Source organism: Camelus dromedarius, chromosome 3 (assembly GCF_036321535.1).
Source record: "Camelus dromedarius isolate mCamDro1 chromosome 3, mCamDro1.pat, whole genome shotgun sequence".
In the NCBI taxonomy this organism is placed as follows: Eukaryota; Metazoa; Chordata; class Mammalia; order Artiodactyla; family Camelidae; genus Camelus; species Camelus dromedarius.
Window position 1 is genome coordinate 13187073 of NC_087438.1, and position 24501 is coordinate 13211573.

The window sequence follows — 24501 nt, forward strand, 5'->3', positions numbered from 1 at the left end:
TGTCAGGTAAATTGTGAACTACGCACTAGATACCAGTTTTCACATATTTACCAGTTAATGAACTAATTTCCATATTCAGAGATTTCGCTATGACAACAAATGTCTGCTAAGAGGATGCCCCTTCTCAACAATCTCAACCAATTAGGCATCCACTCACATAATATGTGCTGTAGCAAGACATTTTAAGCAAACACCGCTGACTTCCTTAGTCTGCAGGCAGAAAATTCTGCAAGAATAAGACTGCCTGCTGTGATGTTTGAACAGACAGAGATGCCCCTAACAGACCATGGGTTCTCCTGGCGATAGGACCTTCCTGACGCTTCAGTGAAATTTTTATTCGACTTGGGAACCAATGGTAAAGCCAGGAGCTGGTGTGATCCTGCGATTTTCCATTTGCTTCAGCAATCCTCAGCACAGCTAGACAGCCTGTTCTAAACAGCTGCGTCTGGTGCAGAAGAAAAATGACGGATGGGCTTCCGTTGCTTAGAAACAATATAGCACAGGGCTGCATCTTCCAGTGTTGCTGTGCACTAAAGGCTCCTCATGTCAGACTCCTATTTAGAGACTGAGGACAGAGACAAGCTGCAGAGAATCTTGACACATCACCCCCATTCTCCATCCTTCCCCAGCTTTAGAATGAGAGTCAGTGTGCTAAGAGGTGGAAAGTTGGGTGTAGATGGAAATACCCTATAGAGACCTAAGATGCCAGAATCTCTTATAATTCCTTCTTCACGTTCCCATTCCAACTGACAGTTCCCCTAATTGTCTTTAAAAAAAATCAGTGCATGTAAGTCACAAAAAGCTACTTCAACAAAGATTGTGACTACTGTCAGTCAAAAAAGTACCTGGTGCGTTTCTATACAAAATCCAGTTATCCCACCTTAACAGTTTCACTGTCTGCTTTAGACAAATGGGATTTTATAATTTTGCTTAATTATCTTCTTTTACCTGTGAACTTTCAGCAGGGAATGCAGGACAATTTTTGTTTCTTTTGAAGTCCAGTAGAAATGACACACAGGGTCATAGATACTCCTCTTTGGCTGCAAATCTTGTCAATCTTTCCCCTTCAATGGGCATGAGCTACAAAGTGATGGAATCAGTTTATAATTGAACTCTTTGCTCACCACAAAACATAGAATAGATTCATTGCAAGGAGTTTGAGGAAATTTTCACTGTTCTCACTCCGTTATAATCAATTACTCCAAATTCACAAGCGTTAGGAGATCAGCGCGTACGTTTCTCCAGCTTCACTGAAAAGGAATACGTATTTGGACAACTGGAGATCATGGTTTGCTGTTTCCTCCTGGGCTCTGTTCCACTATGCATTTACCTCTCCTAAGGCTTTGAATGAAGAGTATACCCGTTTGGGGTTCTACATGGCATTGAATTTGTTCTGAGGACATCTAATTCTATACCATGTAGTGATCATGCTTGTTCATTGGGGAAGAGCTGATCTGATAGCAGTAAAAACTTTAGGAAATGGAGGATTGCTGGACAAGCATGCAAAGCATGGTTATGTCTACTATGCACTTAGCACTGAAAAAACTACTCATCAGCCTAAAATTTTTTATCCAATTATATATATATTTTTAAAAAAATGAAGATGAATTAAGGTCATGCTTAAATGTAAATAGCTACGTTATTCTCTAGTATACATCTAGTAGACTAAATGTTACTGGGCGTAACTGCTGTGGAGGAAGAATTGATGTCATAGGGGAAATTGGAGCCACCCACAGAAATAAACACCTGCAGAAATTGGAAATATATAGTTTAACAGTAAAGACTTTTGTTTCTCTGGTTGTAACTTCTTTAAGTGTTTGCTGAGAGTAGTAATGATAATGATGAATTAGAATTTTTTAAAACAAATACTGATGACTATTTCTTATATACAAGAATGTTTATTATTTGAAGTTAGATTGTCATGTTTTAAAATGCACATTGTAGAACGAAGAGCATCCATTAAACATTTAAAAAAAGAAATGTAGTTAATAATCCAATAAAGGAAACAAGCAGAATACTAATCAAAAATCCGTTAATCCAAAGAAGGTAGGAAAAGAAAAGTAACAACAGAAGGGAAAACAGAAAACAAATACCAAGATGGTAGATTTAAACCCTATAATTTCAAAAATTATATTAAATTTAAACATTCTTAACACTAAATTTAAAATTCACAGTTTGTCAGAATAGATGAAAAATCTAGATGTGACTCTACTTTGTTAAGAAGCACACTTTGTAAATATAAAGAACACAGAAAGGTTCACAGTAAAAGAATGAAAAATAACCATCACACAAACAGCAATCACAAGAAACCTGGTGCAGGTATGTCAATAAAAAAGAAACTAGAATTCAAGACAGGAAATATTATATCTTATAATGTTAAAAGAATCAGTTTCTAATAAGCCAGCATTATAAATGTGTTTTTCCCTAGTAACATAAAGTAAAAGCTGAAATATCTGAAAAAAATATGTGCTCACAATTGGAGTTGGAATTTCAACACTTTCCTCAATAACAGATAGAAGGAAATAAAAATTTAATGAGGCAATAGAAGTTCTGAAAATTATCAACCTGGTTAGTCTTATACATCACAGTTATGAGCTTTTGTTTCTCTTTATTGTAATTTATTGATATCTTTTTAATTGTTTTCATTCAGCACATATACTGAATGGGATGGAGCACTAAGAATTAGAATAACCTCCCTGCCTGCCGCATCATGGGATAATTTTCTCAAATTAGCAGAGTATAATTTGCCAAAACGTATGGTGTTTTATCAGTTTTCTCACTAAATATAATTCCTACATCTGTATACATGAATTTTTTTTTGCATTCTTTTACTCCACACATATTGATTGTAGAGTAAAAGAATGCTCCTTAATATATTTGGTAAACATTTTAGCATAGGAAAGTGTAATTCTTCGAAATACTTTTGATTATTGACCAATTTGAGGACCTCTTTAAAACAATAACAAATAATGGCATTTGTAAAGACTGGACTCCACTCTGACAGAGGAAAATGTTATCTTGCTCTGCACTATGAACCAATGGCTTACACTTTTGACTGGCCCCAAATTGCCAATCAGCAAGTTTTTTTTGTTTGTTTGCTTGGTTTTTGTTTTGCTTGAAATTTGACTGTAGAAATCTATTTAGGATAAGAAAGTATTATAAAAATTGAAATCAATATTAAAAATTAAAATTATCTTCTCTAATTTTTATAAAAAAGATCAGAATTATCAAAAGTGAATAAATTAATATATAAATTACTATATTATTATATAAATTAATATGTAAGTATAAACTATATACAACTCTGTAGTGTATTGATATATTGGTGATGCCAAATTCCCTCACATTCTGTGTCAAATGGATCGTTTTCTTGGCTGTGGTTCTCGTATTCAGTAGTTTACGTTTGTTTAGTCTAAACCTTGTAGAGAACACAGTTTAATGTCAATAATCAATATTAAATAGTTACTCTACCCTCTTATCAGGAATGATGATGCAGGAATGGTTACTTTCTAATATTCTTCCTTTGCAAAAAAAGGAGAAAATAATCCATTGCTATTATAAACCAAAGTATTGTGATATTCCATCTTTTAGGACATTGGACTTTGAAAAACCATATGTAGAAAATACACTATTTTATATACTTAACCATAAACAATTGTTACCACTCCCTATAAGTCAGCCATAAATTTCATTGCTGTTTCTGACTTTCTTCATAATTTGTATACTTATTTATGGAAAAAATTGAGTGTTACAATACTATCATTACTAGGCATTGAAGATTTGATGTAACAAGAAACTGATTAAAATTTTAACATAAAAATATCTTCAAAGATAAATAATAGTTCTAAATCACTTAATGCCATTCTTTTTGGTTATGCTAAGTTAATTATCTTTAAACAATAGATCTAATGCTATATGGTGAATTCAAATTCATTTGGAGGTGTATTTTATTTTAAACATTATGTTCTCAGAAACTTATGGATTTATTACTAAATTAAGTGGGTTATAATTGAATCGAAGGTATCAACATCATCAAAAATAATTATTTATTCTTGTATATCTTAAAGATCTTCTCATTATGCAAATTAGGAGTGTCGATTATTATGTACATCCCTTGGATAACAGGCAATGTATGATTATGTTTCCAGAATGATGCATCTGTTCTGATTTGATTTAACTACCCATCAGTGACTATAAATTGTTGGGTAATTTTGTTTGATTGGCAAAATAATTTTAGTGCAGTTTAAGCAATATTGTTGCATTTGTGCCTGGATTTCCAATGCTTTTTTTTTCCTGCGGCATATCAAGTAAAAAAATACTGAGTCTATTTACCTCATGAGTTACTTAAGCACATCCTAGGAAAAAATATAACTATCAATTTTACTTCAGGTTAGAGAGTTCTGCAATATAATATAATCAGCTTTTATCATTTTGAAAGTTGAATTTCTATATGACCATAATTATCTCCTTACATTTTCTTTTAGGGAAATTAAACCATCATTCTTCATCTCTGATGTGGGCAGCATCTTTTAAGCATCAAATAAGACATGTAATTTTTGTCTGTGACAATTCTGTTATACTCTACACCCAAAGCCTGAACAACTTTGTTTGGCTCTGTCTTCAATTTAGTTACAAAAACCAACTCGTTTCTTGGAGTTTCTCTACCACGATAACTCTAGTCTAAGCCACCGTAAACTCTTGTCTGGACTGTAACAATGACTTCTAACTGGTCCCTCAGCTTCGTCCTTTGACACCTCTTAGTCTGTCCTCATCTGGGCCGTCAGAGAGATGCTCAAAGGCATCTACTGGCATCCCATGTAGTTCAAAATCAAAGTGCAGATCCTTAATCTGAAGCATAGTATGCTTTTTGCCCAACTTCACCTTCTGAACTTATCTTCTGTGACTTTCCACAGTCCTCGCTTTTGCCAGACGGTCCCTGGATGTCACTCCTGCCCACTCAGTATACTCCTGTCTCAGGGCCTTTGCACTTGCTGTCCTCATACCGAGTGCACCCTCTTCCCAGTTGTGGTCGGCCAGCATGCTCACTTCATTCAGCAATCTGTTCAAATATGACTGCTCCACAGATGCTCTTCCTGAACATGCTATGTTAAAAAATACTCATGCTGTTTCTCTGTTCCAGCTGTTTCTCTGTTCCCCTTCACTTTGTGTACTTTAATTGGCTTTATAATTGTTTATATCATTCATCTCCACCTGGCTTGTAAGACTTGTATTCTATAATTATCATCTCTTCCTCTCCGTTAGAATGACAGCTTCAGGAGAGGAGAGAATTGGCTTTCTTCCTGGCAGCATCCTCAGCACAGAACTCAGTGTCTGGTCCACAGTAGAGATATAATAATAAATCATTGGAGAAAGAAGTTCTCCATGTGTGTGAATTATTTAACCAAATGATTTTAAAAGTGGGGTTACATGTTGTTGAACAATATAAAAAGGAAAATTATATAGTTGACTAAGCATTATATAAAATATCATGAACTTTGATTCTGTTTTAACAGCAAAGCTATAGTAACATAGGTATACTTTTACCAATGCACCAGAAGATCTTAAAGCAGGCCTAATTAACAAAATTAAATTGTGTCATACTATTATTGTTTTAATGTTAAGAATACTTCCTGATAATTCTGGAGTGATTTTTATCCCAAAAGACCTGCAATTCCTGTGAGAAATACTGTGTCTTTTTTGTCTTTCTACAACACCATTGTGTACAATTAAAAAAAAAACAAACCTGTATATAATAGATTTGTAAGGAATATGTTGAAGAATAATATCAAAGCAATGTCATTTATCTTATAACTTTCTATTTGAATTGCAAATAGTGAAGAAATCAAAACCGGAAAAAAATACAAATATTCTCAGGGTGGAAACAATTTCTTTGAAGAAGTAGAGGTGTGATGTCATAGCCTTTCATGTAATTAACATCATAGGCACCGTTATGCTACTAAGAAAATACTATAAAAGGAAAGGTGAGTCTTCAGAGTTTTTCTTATTATTTTCCTCTAGGAAGAAGTCACTTTGGTATGATTTTTTTTTTTTGATAAAACTGAAATCAATTTTAAGTCAAAGCACATCATCTCTTTAATATAGACTTTCTGCATTAAATAGAATCCCAGTTATGAGTAAGTAGAAAAGAAAAAGAGCAAGAATTAAACAATTTTGTATCCCCAATAGATCTTCAAGAGAGAAGATGTAACACTTAGCTGAATGTTAAATGTACTTAAATGAAAATGAAGCAGTGAGCTAAGCAGCTTCCCCTTCTTTCCCTGTGATAGTGCATTTTCTGTCATTCTATCATTGCCCCACACTGTCTGCCCATATCTATAGGACTATTTCTAAGGCACATATAAAATTAAGAAAAACAGTACAAAGGTGATACACAGATATAGACAGACACAGATAATACGTGAAATAAATGAACTAAATCCCAACTTTGGTTTTGTCTGTTCATCTCCTTCAGCTCCAGAGAAGGTGTAAATAGTCCACATTCCCTTCCTCCATCATGTGCTCTCTTGTGCAGTCCCTCTGGTTTCCTTGTTTCTTTGAATCCTCAGTTGTAGGCATCACAGGCAGTAGGTGATACTTAGACAATTCTTATCTCCAGAATGACCCAGCTTTTTGCCTCCCTCTCCAGGTAACTCTAAAATATGTTGATCACACATATCTCCATCCTGGAGGGTGCAAAAAGCATTCTGTATTGCCCAATATTCCTCACTCATTGTTTGAAGACTGGTGCATGCATTCTGGAAGGCTACGGGAATATCTGCTCCTTCAGTCATCACTCCATGGTACCCTTCCTGAAGTCTCAGGCTCCAGCTCATAGAAATAATTTTGCAGATAAAGGGGGGAAAATACTAGAATCTCTATAAGCTTGGTACAGAGGGAGAGGAAAAAAATTAATAACTAAACAACGTAGTTTAGTTTTTTATTGTCTCTGAATTTTCTAATCCTGCATAAGCAAAGCTTTCTATTTTCTATAGAAGTTTTGCCTTTCAGAGCTTTATTTGCAAATGGTTTGTTTGTCCTTGGTTCTTTCTTGAGCATCATCACACCACACCACTTCCACCAATAACACTACTTCCACATTACATCCATCCAGTTACCAGATTACTATATGAAGCCTTATTTGCATTAGCATCCCATCAGGAATCACAAAATTTCCACAATGTTAACCATCAAAGAACTGCGACAGTTTAATCTGTACAATTATTTTGTGCACATGAATATTGATTATTCTATTGAAAATAATTTTCTAAAAATTACTGCAGAAGGGCTTTTCAGGCAAAGGGAAATAAACCAGGGAAATCTGTCAGAGTAAAATATGGAGATGTGTAAAAGAATTAGGAAGAGGATTAGAGGAGTGAGATTGAAGTCTGTGGTTAAACACAAACACACACAGCAAAAATGCTTGCACAGGGAAGTTTACAGCTTTAGAACTGACAAAAGATCTTAAGAAATACAATATTGCTCATTAGGAGAGAGGCTGAGAAGAGTAATGTGTGAGGTTGGAAGAATAGGTCATAAAAGAACACATCTGACACCAAGGCACAATGAAATGCAATTAAAATGTTCTCACGACAATTCGTAAAAGGATGAAATGTATTGCACCAAGTTTTATGGCCTAATAAAACTAAGATGTACCTTCACTCTGCTGGAAAGGTTTATGAAGAGAAGGAGAGAAGAGGTAATATGAACAGGTGGTTTCTGTGGCTTCTGGGGTGCTATCTAAAGGGATAGATGAACTCTCATTCATTTCTAATAAAATAGAAAGATACTGAAGTAGAAATACTAGGCTTGGGTTTTTTTTTGTTTTTTAAATGGAAACAAATATATCTATATCGAAGTGAAATCTTTAAAAAATCAAATTTAAAAATTACAATTCTGTGTAGCTAATTACCCTGACATTTCCATCTACAATTACCTTATTTCTTCTTTTTTTTTTGCAAAATAAATAGATGATGATGATAGATAGATAGATAGATAGATAGATAGATAGATGGATAAATTAGCTACCTAGCTAGACAATTCATGCTATATGTGCCCAGAAGTGTTTTTCTAGTAAAATTGTAAAAGAGAATAAAGAATAACATTAACATGTACATTTGTATCTCCGCATGCAAACAGAATATTACCATTATACAAGGTACTGTTTGATAACATTGACTCACTGTTTAATTGCATTTACTTGTAAGGGAAAAAAAGGGGGGGCAACCCAATGTTCCCTATTAACATAATGTAAGAGAACGGGGGTGTTGTAATAGACATCTCATTTCCTGCTTATTCACTAGGAGTATAAAGTCATGGATTCTATGGGCTTCAATATCTTTATTCATAAAATTGGGTTCTTATCTGCCCTGCTCGTCTGCTTTAGGGTTTCAGTGATCACAACTCGATGCTACTTCAAATGTGATGACTGATGTCCTTATAAAAAGAAGACAGAGACAGACAGGGAGAGAACAGCGTGTGAGGACAGAAGGTCGGGGTACAAGAGTCGCAGGCCCCAGGACTCGATGGCTGGATTGCTGGCAGCCACCAGGAGCTAGGAAAAGGCAAGAAAGGATTTCTTGCTACCAATTTCAGAGAGAGCATGGCCCTCCTGACACCTTGATTTTGAACTTCTAGTTTCTGGAACTGTGAGTCAATAAAATTTTATTGTTTTAAGCCACTTAGTTTGTATTACTTTGTATTGGAAGTCCTAGGAAACAAATATAAAAGTGTTTAAGACAGATTCACTGACATATAAAACAAACTCATGGTTACCAGGGGAACGGGGATGGGAAGGGATAAACTGGGAATTCAAGATTTGCAGATAATAACGATCATATGTAAAATAGATAAACAATAAGTTCACACTACGTAGCACAGGGAATTATATTCAGTACTTTGTAGTAACCTACAATGAAAAAGAATATGAAAAGGAATATATGTTTGTAAACATGTGACTGAAACATTGTGCTGTACGCCAGAAATCAGCGCAACACTGTAAGCTGACTATACTTCAAGTAAAATAATCAAAACTAAATTGTTTGAGACATATATACAAGATCTGCTATTCACTAATGGTTAGAAAAATCAAATAATTTCATAAACCAACAACTTGATTATTGATGGTGTTACAGCTCAGCAGGGACTGATTTATTTGAGCTATTATTCCATTCCTGTAGAAACTGTCCTGATTCTCAGTTAATTAAAAAAATTATTAACCAACTTTGTAACAAATAAGTGCAAAGAAAAAAAATGTTTAAGTTGTGTTTTTCTTTTATAAAAGAAACAGTAGTAGAATCAAGTTCAGGGATAATACAGAAACGTTTGTAATTTAGGAAAAGGCAAACATTACTTATGTGTTTTGTTTCTCTTTCAGTGTGGTGATGTCAATTTTTCTGAGTCTTTCCATGTTAATGATTCTGAATAGTAACATGACCCAAATACTGCTAAAGTTTCCCTTAAACAAATGCTTGCCCCATTTTAATAATTGATTGTAGAAAATAAACAGATAGGAGTATTAAAAAATACTAAAACAAGTTTGTTAAGATAATTTTAATTGCTATAACTGATCAATCTTCAAGTCTCTATGGCTTAATGCAATAGTTAGTACAAAATCTCATGGCCGTGGACTTGATGGTCAAAATGACACTGTCTCACTTGTTTACTTGGAAACCCAGCTTGACAGAGGTGCTTTCTGCCTTCAGCACGTCTCCCAAAGTCATCCAGGAACATCAAGTCATCAGACGGCCTGTGTTGATGACAATCTGTGCCAAGTCTCCTTTGTTTTAATACCATGTCTATCATGTGCTGTCACAGGGATATGCAGACTTAACTGGTACAAGTTGAACAGAGGACCTGAAAAAAATAAATATTAAAATGGAATTCGTCATCATGTTTTAGACTCAAAATTCTTCAAGCAAGCGTTATTCCTTCAAAACCTGGCGACCTACAAAATAAAAAGATGAAAGACTCGCACACACAATTATTATCACATGTGGCTCAGAGCTACGATATGTGCAATTAAAACTCTCCTCAAAAAGGAAATCTAACTGGGCACCTGTGTGAGTCCAAGATGGAAAGTTTTCGATGAGACCCTTATTTTGCCCCTCAGAGGCCCCCCTGCATCCTTTATCCCACCCACGTGATGGGGAAAGTGAGTGGCTTGGAGATGCTCTCTCCCTGGTGTCCTTGCTACAGGTCTAGGGTTTTCAGCCTAATCCCTGCAGGTGCACTTTTGGGGCCCCACATGCTGTTTCCTTGCTTGAATTGAGTAAGGTTATTTGCATCCTGGCTAGAGATTCCATCGGTAATATTATTTCCTAAAAGTGTTAGTGAGCTTCCAATGTCTGCTTCCCCCACAGTCTCCTATGCAAATGTCTGTATCCAAAGTCCTTTCCTAGACCCTGGTTCCGAAGTCACTCTCAGTCCCTCCCTTCCTTTGTTTCTCACAAAGAATGGCAGCTGCTTTGAGGCCCTTTATTTCTTTTTGACTCCTGGCTGCAGAAACATTTTGTTCAACTAAGTAGTCTCCCCAGCCTTTGCTGCCCCAGACCCTGTTAGTCTCATTGCTTGTCATCAGGGGCTAGTAGCATCCATTCTTTACTGTCAGGATTGACATGTCTATTCTATTTGATCACTGTGTAAGGAAACAGCAGATTCCTATCTGTGTCCACCTCTTATTCATAGCACTTTGCCAAAGAAAAACAACACATTTTTTCCAATCACTCCACTTAGAGATACAGGCTTCAGTGTACTTAGTTTGTGTTCTAACCTTCATAAGAGATGCTTTGATTTTCAGCCTGGCCATTAAGAAATTACTACATACATGTATTTTTATAAAAGCAGTGTAACTGAGCAGGACCCTGTGAGGTCTTCCAGCGTCAGACCCCTTCCCCACATCCTCTGCCGCAGCTCCTCTCTGAAGTACCCAGTTCATAGTATCTCATGCATATTTCCTGAGTTTTTCAGATGCTAATAGCCACCACCAAAGGGAAGAAATTAACTACTTGAAGATCAGGGGCACGTGGCTGTCAGACCTTCTGGCGCCTAGGCGTTGACAGTGTTGACAGCCCTGTTCTCTCAACATCAACCAATCAGAGGACGGTACACCAGCTGATCATGTACCCTGGGACATCCCACCCCCCCTTATCTGGCCTTTAACTATGCTTTGCTGAAACCCTTCAGGGAGTTCGGGGTTTTCTTTGGCATGAGTCACCCCGTCCTCCTTGCTCGGTCCTGCAATAAACCTTTCTCTGCTCTAGACTCCCATGTTTCAGTTTGCTTGGCCTCCTGGTACAGCAGGTACATGAACTTGCTTTCAGTAACAGCAGCAAACCATTTCCACTTTTCAATGCAACAACACCTGTGTTAGTTAGGATAACATTCATAACTGCTGAAACAAAAATCTCTTTAATCTTATTTTCTTTTCTTCCCCCAAATCAATATGGCGATGTTCACGAAAAGGAAGGCAAGAGTTTCTTGACTGGAACTTTATAAACCTCCCCCCATTCTTACATTATTTATCTTGTCTACTAAAGGTTTTGTTTTGTGATTATATTAGTGAACACACCTATATTCATTATTTCTTATACATGAAAATTAAGTAATTTCATATTTACCCTAGGTGTCTAGATTATCACTTTGTGTGTATCAGGTTCTTGTATTACTAAGAGTATGTTTTAATATTTGTTTATTGTTGAACTATTTCTCCTTGCATATGCTAATTAACCATGTAAATACCCAATTTCACATAATGAAAATGCATGTAAAGTTGTGATTCTGCACATGCAAACACAACTATAAAAATGTTAACTGCAACTGTTGTAGAAATCCTTGGTCCTCTGGTGAATACTGCAGACATTCTGTGCTTTAAAATATTGAGAATATATGTTTTCATAAGGCATTGCTCGCATTGACAGTTTTATAACAGTCAACATTCTGTAGGTTTCCCGGGAAGTGATTCACGTCCAACTCAGTGTGACACCAGAAGAGTTTCTCCTGCTGATGAATGTGTGTGCATTGGACCCATTTCTTAGAAAGGTTGACAATGCAAAAGCCATTGAAACCACAACACTGTATTTTTTGCTGTCATAGTTTTTCATGGTCAACTTTCACTTGTGTTTGTTCTGTGAAATCAAATGGGGAAGGTGTGTGGGTGTCTGTGTCTGTGTGTGTATGTGTGTGAATGTGTGTGTGGTCAGAGGGCAGATTTTTACTAACAGTTGAGAACACAGATTCACTTTTAAGTTATCTTCCACTTTCTTATGATAGTAATTTATGGCTCTAAATATTTCCAGAAATTTCAGCAATTTTACTTTGTCATTTTTATAAAGTTAAATTTTTTTGATAAAGCCCCTATACAGAGTTCATTTTGGAGTTACAGGTCTTGTATATAACCTGGTAAAATACATAGTCCCGGAAGTATTTAGTCAATTCAGTTCTCACACAGGATTCCACATATTTCAAAATGGAAAGAACTTTAAGATGCAAGCATAAAAATCAGAAGTGGGGTACATCTGAAAAAGGTTTTAAAAACCTCGAAGACATACGTGGAGTGATCTGTGGTCACAAAGATGCAGCAAGCTCACCCATCTTATTCCTTCCTCTGATGGCAGCTAGAACTCCTGGGTTCTGAATGGTAGGCAACAGCAAGCATTGTGGACAGGAAGTCAACACTGAAGAAAGACCGGTTTGCTGGTGAGTTTCCTAGTTTTTTTTTCCCCCTTTCATTTTTCTTTTTTCGTCCAAGGATGGCCCAACTGTGAACCACATCAGAACAACAAAAACTGCCATTTAAGCTAAAAGCTGGAGAGTTTAGGGTAATGCATTTTTTTTCTCCCTGCTGTGGTCCAGGGACAGCATCATTCTTTAAACCGTCAATCACTACACTAAAAATGCTGTGTTTAATCATTAGAGAGGATATTGTATTTGTCATGTGAGATATCAATTCAATGTTGTTTATTTTCCTTCTGAACAAACATATTCGTGTCCCGCATCATTGAGGGTTGGACTAGCAGGAAATCCATCATATACACATTCGTATATCAAACTTGTCTCGAAAAACCCAATTACCTGGTAAAACTGGCTGGGTGGCATCTCCTCGTTTTGTTTTGTTTTCTTCCGATTTGTGGTGAAAAAGAACTGGAATCTGACGGACTAAGCCCGACCACTCGCTGTAGCCAGCAGAGGGCAGCAGAAGGCTTCCATAGGCGGACCTGAGCCAAAAGGCTTCTAAGAGGAAAGCAGTCTTATGGGAAGGCCAGAGATGCAAAAAAAAAAAAAAAAAAAAAAAAAATCAAGACCAGGGACACTGCCATTAGAGGGGGTAGAAGTCATTTGACATATGCAAGCATAAGCTAATTGTCACAGAGTGGGTAGTTCAATCCCATAAAGGACTTGATGGATTTATTCATTCCTTCTACCGGCAAGTAATGTGTGTAGTGTCTTCCGTTTCGGCTTCAGTTTCTTCGTTTACTAAGTGGTTATAATGCTAATAACAACCTCATAAAATATATGAGGATTGCATAGGGCTATTTGTCAAATATCACTGCAGGGTCTTTTTTTTTTTTAACTTTAATATCTCTTAAGATAGAAGATATGACTCTTTAATAGAAGCATTTTAGGAAAACAATTGCTACCATCATAATAAAACCAACTACCTCTGTAAATCTGCACATGGGTTGTAAACAGCATTCTAAGTGCAAATATATTAAATGTAAAATATTCTTTTTTGTAGCATTACAGAAATAAAGGGAGAAGAGTCACTGCTGGAGCATGTAAAATCAGTGCACATACAGCCAAGACTGTGGACTGAGCACCTTCTGGAACATTTAACCCGAGACCTGGAAGACGGTTTCTCTGAAGCTAAGAGTTGAAGGGCCTGGGGTGGGACCAGCCCTGCTAGGTGACGGAGAATTCTCAGGCAAAGGAAGACTGCCTGTGCAAAGATTTTAATACAGACAAAAATGCAGACATTCAAAAAACAAAAAGCAATCCGTTGTGTCTGAGCAGAGAGGGTGATGGGGAGAGATTTATGGAATGAGACAAGGGAATTAGATCCAGAAAGACACATGTGGGGCCCATAGGTCTTATTAAATATTTTGGAGCTTCTTGTAATGTCATTTGGAAACTTTTAGAATGAATTCAGCGGAGAGAAATGAAACAAAACAAAACTAGGGAAGCACTGTAGGATAGAAGAAAGAGCAGAGACGTGGAGCCATCGCAGTCTGGTGTGCATCTGAGCTAAGTCTTCGGCCAAATAATTAAGTGGATTACTTCAAGCCCAACATGTAACAAAATAGTAGCTTAAAAAAAAGTCAGAGTTCACAATCTGGTGCATATTTGTGGAGTCGTTAAAAACTAAAACCCTGTATCTGACGACAGCCATGCTGTGAGCAGTGTCATCTCAAGCACAGACCTCATCCTTGTAATTCTTAGTGTCAGATGCCAAAAATCAGACTCAGGATTGGGTCTGTCAATGTCTACCTTAAATGTGTGAATAATAAAACATTACATGACTGGATCTTATTAAATGCAGTGATCGTTTTTTTGCTCATCAAGACCTCAGCAACCATGGCTGAAAAAAAAAATCACTGTAGACTGAATATTAAACCTCATGTGAGCTGGGAGAATATCCATTTGTATGGTTTAGAGCAGGAGACCTTGGATGAGTTTTTGTCTCTAAAAACAGGAGTTATTACAGTAACAGCTTTTATATGGATGCTGATACACCTATTTCAAAATCAAGACATTGGGTGGGTTTATGTGATCTGCCCCCAAATTTGTGAAAATTTCCTGGATGACTAAATAAGGATTGGAGAAAAAATGGAAAACAAAGACAGCTCTAAGTCCCTCTTAACTGTAGGTTTTAATAACATGGAGCTTTGAAACTTACACTAAAGAGTCATATTAATTACTGCTCTCTCGTGTATAGACAGTAACTACCACCATAATAAAACCCAGGACTTTTAGAAATTCACACATACATACACACACTTGAAAATTGGCTAGTGCTTGTATCAATACATTTATTTGTATAATTTCAAACGTTTTATGGCAGAATTTTACTGCCATAATTATAGCATTATTTTATAAACATCAAATAATAGCCATAAATCAAATTACAGCATTAACTGTATTGGAAAGATACAGTTTCTCCATTTGAGGTAAATAGCAAAATATAGTTCTATATTAACTATTTCAAAAAACAAATCATGTTCAAAATAAAAAGACAGACCAAGACATACCAATCAATTGCAATCCAAAAATATTATGTGCGTGTGAGTACGTGTGGGGGTCGTAATAGTAATAATGGCGGTTGTAGATGTTACTATAATAGACAAGGTGGCGGGAGTGGTAGCCACAATAGGGTTGCACCGTTAACAGAGGTTAAGTAGGAGACAGAGTCTGCCGACAGAAGCTAAAGTTACAATTACATGCGATCCAATTGACCTGCCCCAGATTGGAAACTGATATATTACCTCCTAGTCCAATACCATGTGGCCAGCAGCACATCTCAGAAGAGCTAATGCCATGGTCTGAACTCAGGAATGTGTCCAAACTGAAGAGGAGTCAAGTCTCACTATTCAACCTACCTTCAGGCTTCTTAAATATTTCACTGCCTTGTCTGGACCTTGGTGTGGAGTGAGAGACACTAGGAAGCAGAGAAGGCACCTGATAAGCAGAAATAACTGACCTTGTAAGTTTTCAACTCTAGGCTGACTTCAAGGTTAACCAACAATTCGAATTTAGCACCCAAATGGAGAAGAAAGGGCTGATTGATTGTCCATGTCCTCTGGGGGCATACATACGTTTGCGTCTGTATATGTGTGTGAATATACTTAAAATGGCAGAATAAGACGTTTAACTTTTGATCTTGGAACAATAGAAGTAATTCATCATAACTGTGCTTACGAAGTAAATCGCAGTCAAATAACAGTAGTGATCAATGAAAACCAGATAGATGAACAATGAAACAAACCAAAAGTAAACCTACTGTGCTACATATTTGTTACGAGCTTTTAAAAACTTCTGGGACCCAGAAGTACATCAAACTTTCATTGTAAAACAGATAATTTTGTTAGCAACAACAAAGCTTTCCCCAAACCTAAAATGTTCAAATCTGTGTTCAGAGCACAAAAAGATAGTTTCATTGTTAAATAAGACATTAAAAAGAAATGGTCTATGAAATTAAAACATGAAATCAGATACAATGATAGTAAATAATGTTACAAATAATGCTGGGATTTATAAAGATGAAAGTTGAAATGTATTTATTAGAAAACAAACTCCAAAAAAAAAAAAAGGAATTTATTAAAAAAAGACTAAAATCTGGTTCTTTGAAAATAAGAATGATGAAAAAAGATGAATGACAATAGTTAATATGTTCTAAGACATTCAAGAAATATATTGAAGTTGTAGAGTAATTTGAACAATAATTACTCTGAGGGAAAATAGTTTTAAATATATTAATGCACTGTGGATGTTGGAAATAAGATTGTTCAAAAGCCTTTGTATTATTTTAGGCACTGAGTTTCACACAGAAGAATAATAATCTTCTGGAATCTTTCAGTCTACTAATTTCTTACAGATTAATTTTTAAAAATATATGTAATGTTTTTAAAGTTGTTAAAAATATTCTATTATGAATTGAAAAATAAGAAATTTAAAAAGATTTATGATTATAAAATTTAATCTGTGCTATGAAAAAATGCATTTATTGCAAGTGATGATTATGTTTTTGAGGAAAATGGGAAACAAAGAATAAATTTCAAACACTTTCTGGTCATTGATATAATCTAAACTTAAATTGTTAGATATTATACATTTGTTCTTTACCATCTGAACTACAACTAGATAATTATATACAATTTTATGATTATTTGCATTGCATGGTTATAAATATTATTTATTTGTGTGGATGGACTTAAAATTATTTTTATTATATATTGTCTTAATCTATATATTGTTAATTGATATCAGTATCGATTTTCAAAAATATATCATAGAGTCAAGCACTTTCTAGAGATGTAGTGCTTTTGATTACATTAAAAAGTTTCTCAGCACAGCTAATTCACCCTTGAATGATATGATACAGCTTTTTTGTACTTCTAATTGAATTTTCCCTTTCTTGCTCTATTTAGTATTTTCTAAACTTTCAGTATTCTAACATGTATTGTGTTATTTCCTGTATGGAGCCATTTACACACTTTCATTTGGTCTGAAATCATCTCTGTACCTCTTTGTAGGACCCAATCCAATCCTTCTTTGCAAGAGGGACCCCAAGCCCACAGCCCTACCCTGCCTGCCAGATAGATTTTGCTAACTTCTCCTTTGGTCTTAAATAGTTTTAATTAGCTACTAACTTACAACACTTAGGATCCATCATATGCACACTTATGTATCAAATTCGTCTTGAAAAACCCAATTATCTGGTAAACAGGGTCCTAATACCTGTATTACAACAATACCTGAGGCTGAGAAGGGTTCCATGATGCTTTAGACCTTAATTCCCATCACTCCGCTTTAAACATCAGTGGGTCTTACACCCATTTTAATGCACGGGCTGGCTTCTCTGAGTTTGTGACAAGATAGATTTAGACTTTTAACAGCACTCCCCCAAGGAAGGTTTTCTTGATCCTTGTGTTGGCTGGGGACTCCAGGGGAGTTTTCTGATGGGATTCTATGCCACAAATTGTGTGATGAGTCACAAAGAAAACCAGAATATTTCATCTGCTTTAGGACATCAGAAAGAATATGTGAAAGCATATTTGAAGCCTTCATGTTGATTTATCATTTATGTTTAAGGGCACGTGTCTAAGAGAAACATTCCATGTTCCCTCTTTGCGTGGGAAGGTCCAGGCAGTGTGCAGACAGAGGCAGGACCTAGAACACATGTCCTTATTAGGGTCTGCGGGCAGTGTGTTTTTGAGGTCCCGAGCTAAAGTCAACTGGTCAATTCAAACTAAAAGAGAGGGGTTTTGGTAAGCCCGTTGGGGGCCACATCTAAGACATACATCCAGGGAAGGCACCGGGAGACAGTGGAGACTGTTGATCACAAGCGTTGTTGGGGAAGTTACATCAAGAACTTAGATTTGCTTGTGACTCTCCAGGCTGCTTTCCAGGGCACGCACTTGTATGAGGAGCCTGTGTGAGTTTAAGGTCACTGTAGGCCACTTGGACAAAAAAGATAGGTGCTGAGGATAAGAATAGCTTAGTTCTGTCTCTCGATAAAAATTCACTTTTTCTCAGGTGACTAAGAACCGAGATAACTTTTATTCCTTTCTTCCTGGTAACAAGAACACTGCACACAGTTATATGCCAACAAATTGGACAATCCAGGAGACAGATTTCTAGAAACATACAACCTGCCAAGACTAAATCAAGAAGAAATAGATAATCTGAACAAACCGATCACTAGGAGTGAAATTGAATTTTTAATAAAAAATACTTCCAGCAAACTCAAGTCCAGGGTTAGAAGGCTTCACACGGGAATTCTACCAAACATATAAAAAAAGAACTTACACCTATCCTTCTCAAACTAGTCCAAAAACTGAAAAGAACAGAACACTCCCAGATTCATTTTAAGACGCCATTACCCTGATTCCAAAACCAGGCAAAGACATTACAAAAAAAGAAAATTACAGGCCAATATTTTGATGAATATAAGGGCAAAATCCACAACAAAATATTAGCAAGCCATATCCAGCAATTTATAAAAAAGTTCAACTTAGGTGAACACAGGAAGGCTTCCGTAAGAACTTAGACGCAAAAGAAGGCTTCTGAGACAAGATGCTCTCAGCTACAACACGGAAATCATCCTTAATTCACAATCATAACATTTGTAAAGGGCGACTGGGAGGAATTAACAACAAAGTGCATATGGAAAAGCTTTGGAAAATAGAAAGCATTGAACTAAGTGTAGAGGCTATGGCCACACTCTTGTTATTTGGTTGAGAAACTACACATTTATCCCAGTGTTTGCAAGTGTGGAGTAGGGCCAGACGTCCTCACTGAGTTTTTCAGTTCCATTGAAGACCTCTGGCTCCAATATATATATTGATGTGAACTCCCAAATTATCCTGTTCATTAGGGTTAGATTTAGAAGAACTAAGAAATGTAAAAAAGGAACTAAACTTGTGTGAATGCAGAAAGCATTTATTGTTGGCCGTGATACTAAACTTTAGGAGATGGAAAATTCTGAAAAATGCAAAATAAAATTAAAAAAAAAGAGGGAAAGAGAATATATTTGTTGGCTGGTGGTGATACACACAGAGTATAATGAATACTAAATTCTACATGAAAAGACACGCCCCTGTGGGAAACAGAAGGGGGGGCCGTGTGTAAAAAGCAGGAGACTCAGAATGCATGCTTCTAGGATGGAGAGTAAGAAGCAAGGTAAGCCGATCACATTTTTAAGGATGGGAAGAAAATTGTCCTGTCTCTAAGAAACACCTTGTCTATTTAGAACCCTACATAAGATTTATCTAATCTTTTGCTCTTACTTGAGTAATGAAGTAAATGTTGAGTAAAGAAATAAAATCATAATGAAATTTAAATTCACTATCAATTCTTAAAAATAAATTAAAACATATTTTAAAATTTTGTGATGACAACAAACAATTCCTTCTTTTACAAATGATAAGTTAGCAAGTGGTTGTTGCTTTAATAAAAGAAAATGGCTAAGAATTTTAATATACAATAATTAACCCAGATCATAAAGGAACAATACCATACACTCCAATGTTTAACATCAACAAGCAATAAATGACCTTGGCTAGCAATCTTAACAGAAATGAGATGTGAATAAAAACTAATTATTTTATGAAATTTTGTTTTAACTTGGTTTTTGTGGTTATTTATTCTTCAGAACAAATATATAGTTATACTTCCAAAGAATAGGTATAAAAAGATATGTGGCTTTTTTTTTTCACATTTTATGTGGCTTGAAGTGAACTGAAAAGGCTTTATATCAGGCATTTTCAACTGTATAGCTTTTCCTGATCTCAACAGGAACAGACACATTATTAATGATTTCTTGTTAAACAAATCTCACTCTCCTTGCTGTGGCGTTATATTCTTTCTTTAATTAATACATGTAGCAACAGAGAGGGACAATTATTCCTCTATTAATTTCAATTAGTTTCATGCTCAGAGAGACATCTAAAATCCTGTGTTAGTATGTTCTTTTTTTCTAGGGTATGTAATACAATTAATTACTCTTTTGGAAACACAAGTCATATTGAGACTACACAAGAGAACTTTCGCTGTTTCCTTTCTTATAAATGTAAATATTAAACTATGTTTAAATATACAAGTAAATTATTCAGTGTATCACTCAAATGAATTAAAATATCTCCTGCCCTCAAGAGAGTGTGTGAAATTTAATTACTGTAAGATTGATACAATGTATTTTAAATTAGAATTGTGCTTTTTTATTCATATATATGTGATACAATTCATATTTACATGATACACTTAATTCCTGTGACTATGTGCTGATAACACAGCAGATTAAAACCATGCATGTATGTATTATAAACAGGTTTGACTGAAATGGGTATTTGAATCAAATGCTTGAGGCTTGTGAAAACCATGCTTCAACACATTCCTCTTGTCTCTTAGAAGATTTGTAGAATAATAAAATTTCCGACATCAACCCAAAGTAATGGTACGCAATATGGTTTTCAAAATTTATGGTTTCAAATGACGTTTGACAAGTGGTACCTGTCGCAGTCTCCCCTGGTTACTATGGAAATACCAAGGAGGGTAGGGGTGTTTTGTTTCACGGCAAAAACTCACCACCTGAGAACTAAAAGCAACAGTTTATACCGTACAATTTCAGAGAAAATTCTCCCACTAGTAAAATCTTTTAAAAGTGAAAAAAATACACTGATGAAGCTTAAATGACACACAATTCAAATGAGAGGGCAGGCAGTAGACAAAAACTGATAAAGCTGTTTTGAATTTTGGAAAGCATCGTCTCCACAAATAACAGGAGATGAGCCAGAGAAAGGAATAGGTGTACCATCAGTGCTGCTGGAATTTAGACTCCTTCATTGTTGCCACCTATTCCGATTGTCTGAGGACTGTGTCGTGCCAGAAAGAGGAGAAGTGAGGGAATTCAGTCTAGTAAAGCGTCATGAGTTGTGCAGCTGTGCGTCTGAGAAGAGAGGCAGTGATGCCCCTATGCTCACAGAGCTGCTCCAAGAACAAGTTGTGTCCCTCTGGGTCTCAAAAGCTCTCTCTCCATTTGAGAATATAAAGATATTTAAATAAACACGAGACTTGAAAACACAACACCAAACAAACGAAATGGACATCTACTTAGAGATTCAGGAGACAGAGAATGTCTGGAAGTGGCAATGACTTAATCCCCAGTTCTAGGTCTTGTGTTATGTCTACAGAGAAAAGCAAAATACACCAAAAATAAACATAAATCTATACATCATGCTCATTGGTGGCTGCCAGGGACAGGGAAGAGGATGCCAGTGTGGGAGGGAGGGATTACAATTGTAGGGACTTGGGACAACTTGGGGAGGACAGACATATAGACATAGACATGGGTAGAGATACAAATGTTCAATACTTTGATTGCATTGATTGATCTACAGGTGTTATACATGGGCCAAAATTCACTATGTGCACATTGTACACATGCAGCTTATTGTATTTCAAGTGTACCTCAATAAGGCTAGAAGAGTAGGAAACAAACAACTATCTTTGAGGAGCCCCTATAGCAAGCAGTATCCTCAGAAGAGAAGCAGATTTCTATTAGAGTTAGAATGTGAACGGGATGTCCAGAGAAGACTTACCATGTGATCCAGCAATCCCACTCCTGGGCATATATCCAGAGGGGATGAAAATTTGAAAAGATACATGAACCCCAAGGTTCATATCTGTACTATTTACAATAGCCAAGACATGGAAATAACTTAAATGTCCATTGACAGAGGACTAGATAAAGGAGCTGTGGTATATTTATACAATGGAATACTACTCAGCCATAAAAAAGAATAAAATAATGCTGTTTGCGCAACATGGATGGATCTGAAGATTGTCCTTCTAAGTGAAGTAAGCCAGAAAGAGAAAGAAAACTATCATGTGATATAAATCATATGTGGAATTTAAAAAAAAAGAAAAGGAAAAGAAAAGAGAAGACACCGATGAACTCATCTACAAAACAGAAACAGACTCACAGACATGGTAAACAAACTTATGGTTACCAGGGGGAAAGGAGGTAGGAAGGGATAAATTGGGAGTTCAAGATTTGCAAATATTAACTACTATATATAAAATAGATAAAAAAACAAATTTCTTTTATATAACACAGGGAACTATATTCAATCACTTATATAACATATAATGAAAAAGAATATGAAAATGAATATATGTATGTATATGTATGACTGAAACATTTTACTGTACTCCAGAAACTGACACATTGTAACTGACTACACTTCAGTTAAAAAAAAAAAAGAGATTATAGGGGCCATTCTGAAGGGACATGCAGTGGAAACTGTTCAGGAAATAAAAACATCAAAAACAGAAGCCAATATATACAGGAAGGAACACACGTTTAGATTATCCTTTTTCCATATGCAATGAAAAGCTCTTATTCATTCATTTTGGGGCATGGTGACGATCATGATAGTTGATGTGGTTACAAAGAAAAAAAATCATAGAGATGTAAAATTGCTCCAGTGGAAAAGTTTATCTGAATTGGGAGTTAAAGTCAATCAATATAAATTAATCTCAATATAAATGAATAATCTTTATAGCAGGGTTTATCCATACACATTTCAGTAGGCATGTAAATTTCCCAGTGCATCAGAAATTTAGTGTTTGAAGTTGATTAATGAGCAATTTAAATTTTAAAGTAAATTAAAACTCAGTAATTGAAAATTTTACATTTTTAACTTAGAAAGACAAAGTAATGTTCATCAGGAAGAAATCTGATGAGTTCAAGTCCAGAGGACCGTGGGGATTCATTTCATGTAATGGATTTTTTATGGACAGTTTTATTTTCTTTCAATGGCTTTATGGGAGATATTTCATTTTTCATTTCCCTTCATGTCATTTAGTCGGAAAGTCATTAAATGAATATGTAATGATTCCTGATTAATATTTTAAGGCTCTAAATATTTAACAATTCTGACAGAGCTATAAAACAACTTCCAATTACGCTAACATGTAAAGGCAGGGGAAAAGGTGATAGAGGAAGGAAAAAAATACTGAATAAATTGCAGGCCTATAAATTTAAATTACAATCACAAATTACTTAAATAATATCACATTATAACCTAAAAAATAACAATCACTGGTAGAATATTACCGAGGAATCACTGTGTGATAAATGTTACCCTATGTTTCTATTAACATTGTAGAGATGTCCAGTGGTCTTATTGAGATAGTAACAAATCCTGGTGTGACTTATGCTCACTCACTGTTCAAAAGACAGAAATAATTTTCTGTATATTCATCACTAAAGGAAATGCTTGTAAAATGTGTGATAAACAATAACCCCAAATATCTATTTTGATTTAAAACACATCTTGATTAATTAGCATTCATTAATAATTATTAATTCCAAGTATTGTGAAATATCCATGAATATTTGAGCTGTTAGGTAAAGTACAACAAATATTTAACAAAATATTAATGTCACCATGAATTGGCGTAGCATAATGGTGAAGATCCTGGGCACTGGGCACTGAGCAAAGTGCCAATGTTCAAATTCTACTTCTATGAATTTCAGCCTTAAAACAGTTAAAAGTTGTGGTGCCTTGGATTCTTACCTGTAATATGGTAATAAGAGTACTTACCTGATAGAGATGTTGGGAGGATGAAATGATTAATCACACAAAAGAAAAACATAAATAAATTCTAAGCTCACAAAAACGTTAACGACTCCTGCTGCAGTGGGGCTATTGGGTCTGGGCTTTGGACCAGATGAGATGCACAAAGCAGCAGGGGTGGTTGGGGCAATGATAAATGATCTTGGAGTTCTTCCAGTGCCTGAAATAAACTGCAGAGTGAGGCAAGATAGATTTAATATTCATCCTCTACGTGTAAAGGCATTTGCACCCAGCGATGTGGTTACAAAGTCTGTCTACAATGGCTGGAGAGGAGCTCCTTACTTTATCATCACATTCATGTAGGGGTTTTTACAAGAAACTGAAATAGTTAATACATACTAATCATGCAGGAACATAATGCTCTCAGTTTTTATAGGAATATTAAAAAGATTATTCAGCAAATTTTATTAACTAAAATAAATATTAGCAGTAAGATATTTATTTCAGTGTTTATGTGTCAACTACATCATAAATAAAGCATGAATAAATGTTCATTTTAGTTTAGCGTGATAATTTAAGCTCTGTTATGTAAATGATTTTCTCAGAGGAACAAATGTACTAAAATGCAAATTAAGAGAGTTAAAATAGCGGACACATGTTTTTTTCGCTCTTTATTAGTTTGATACATTTCTAGTTAATTACTGTATTG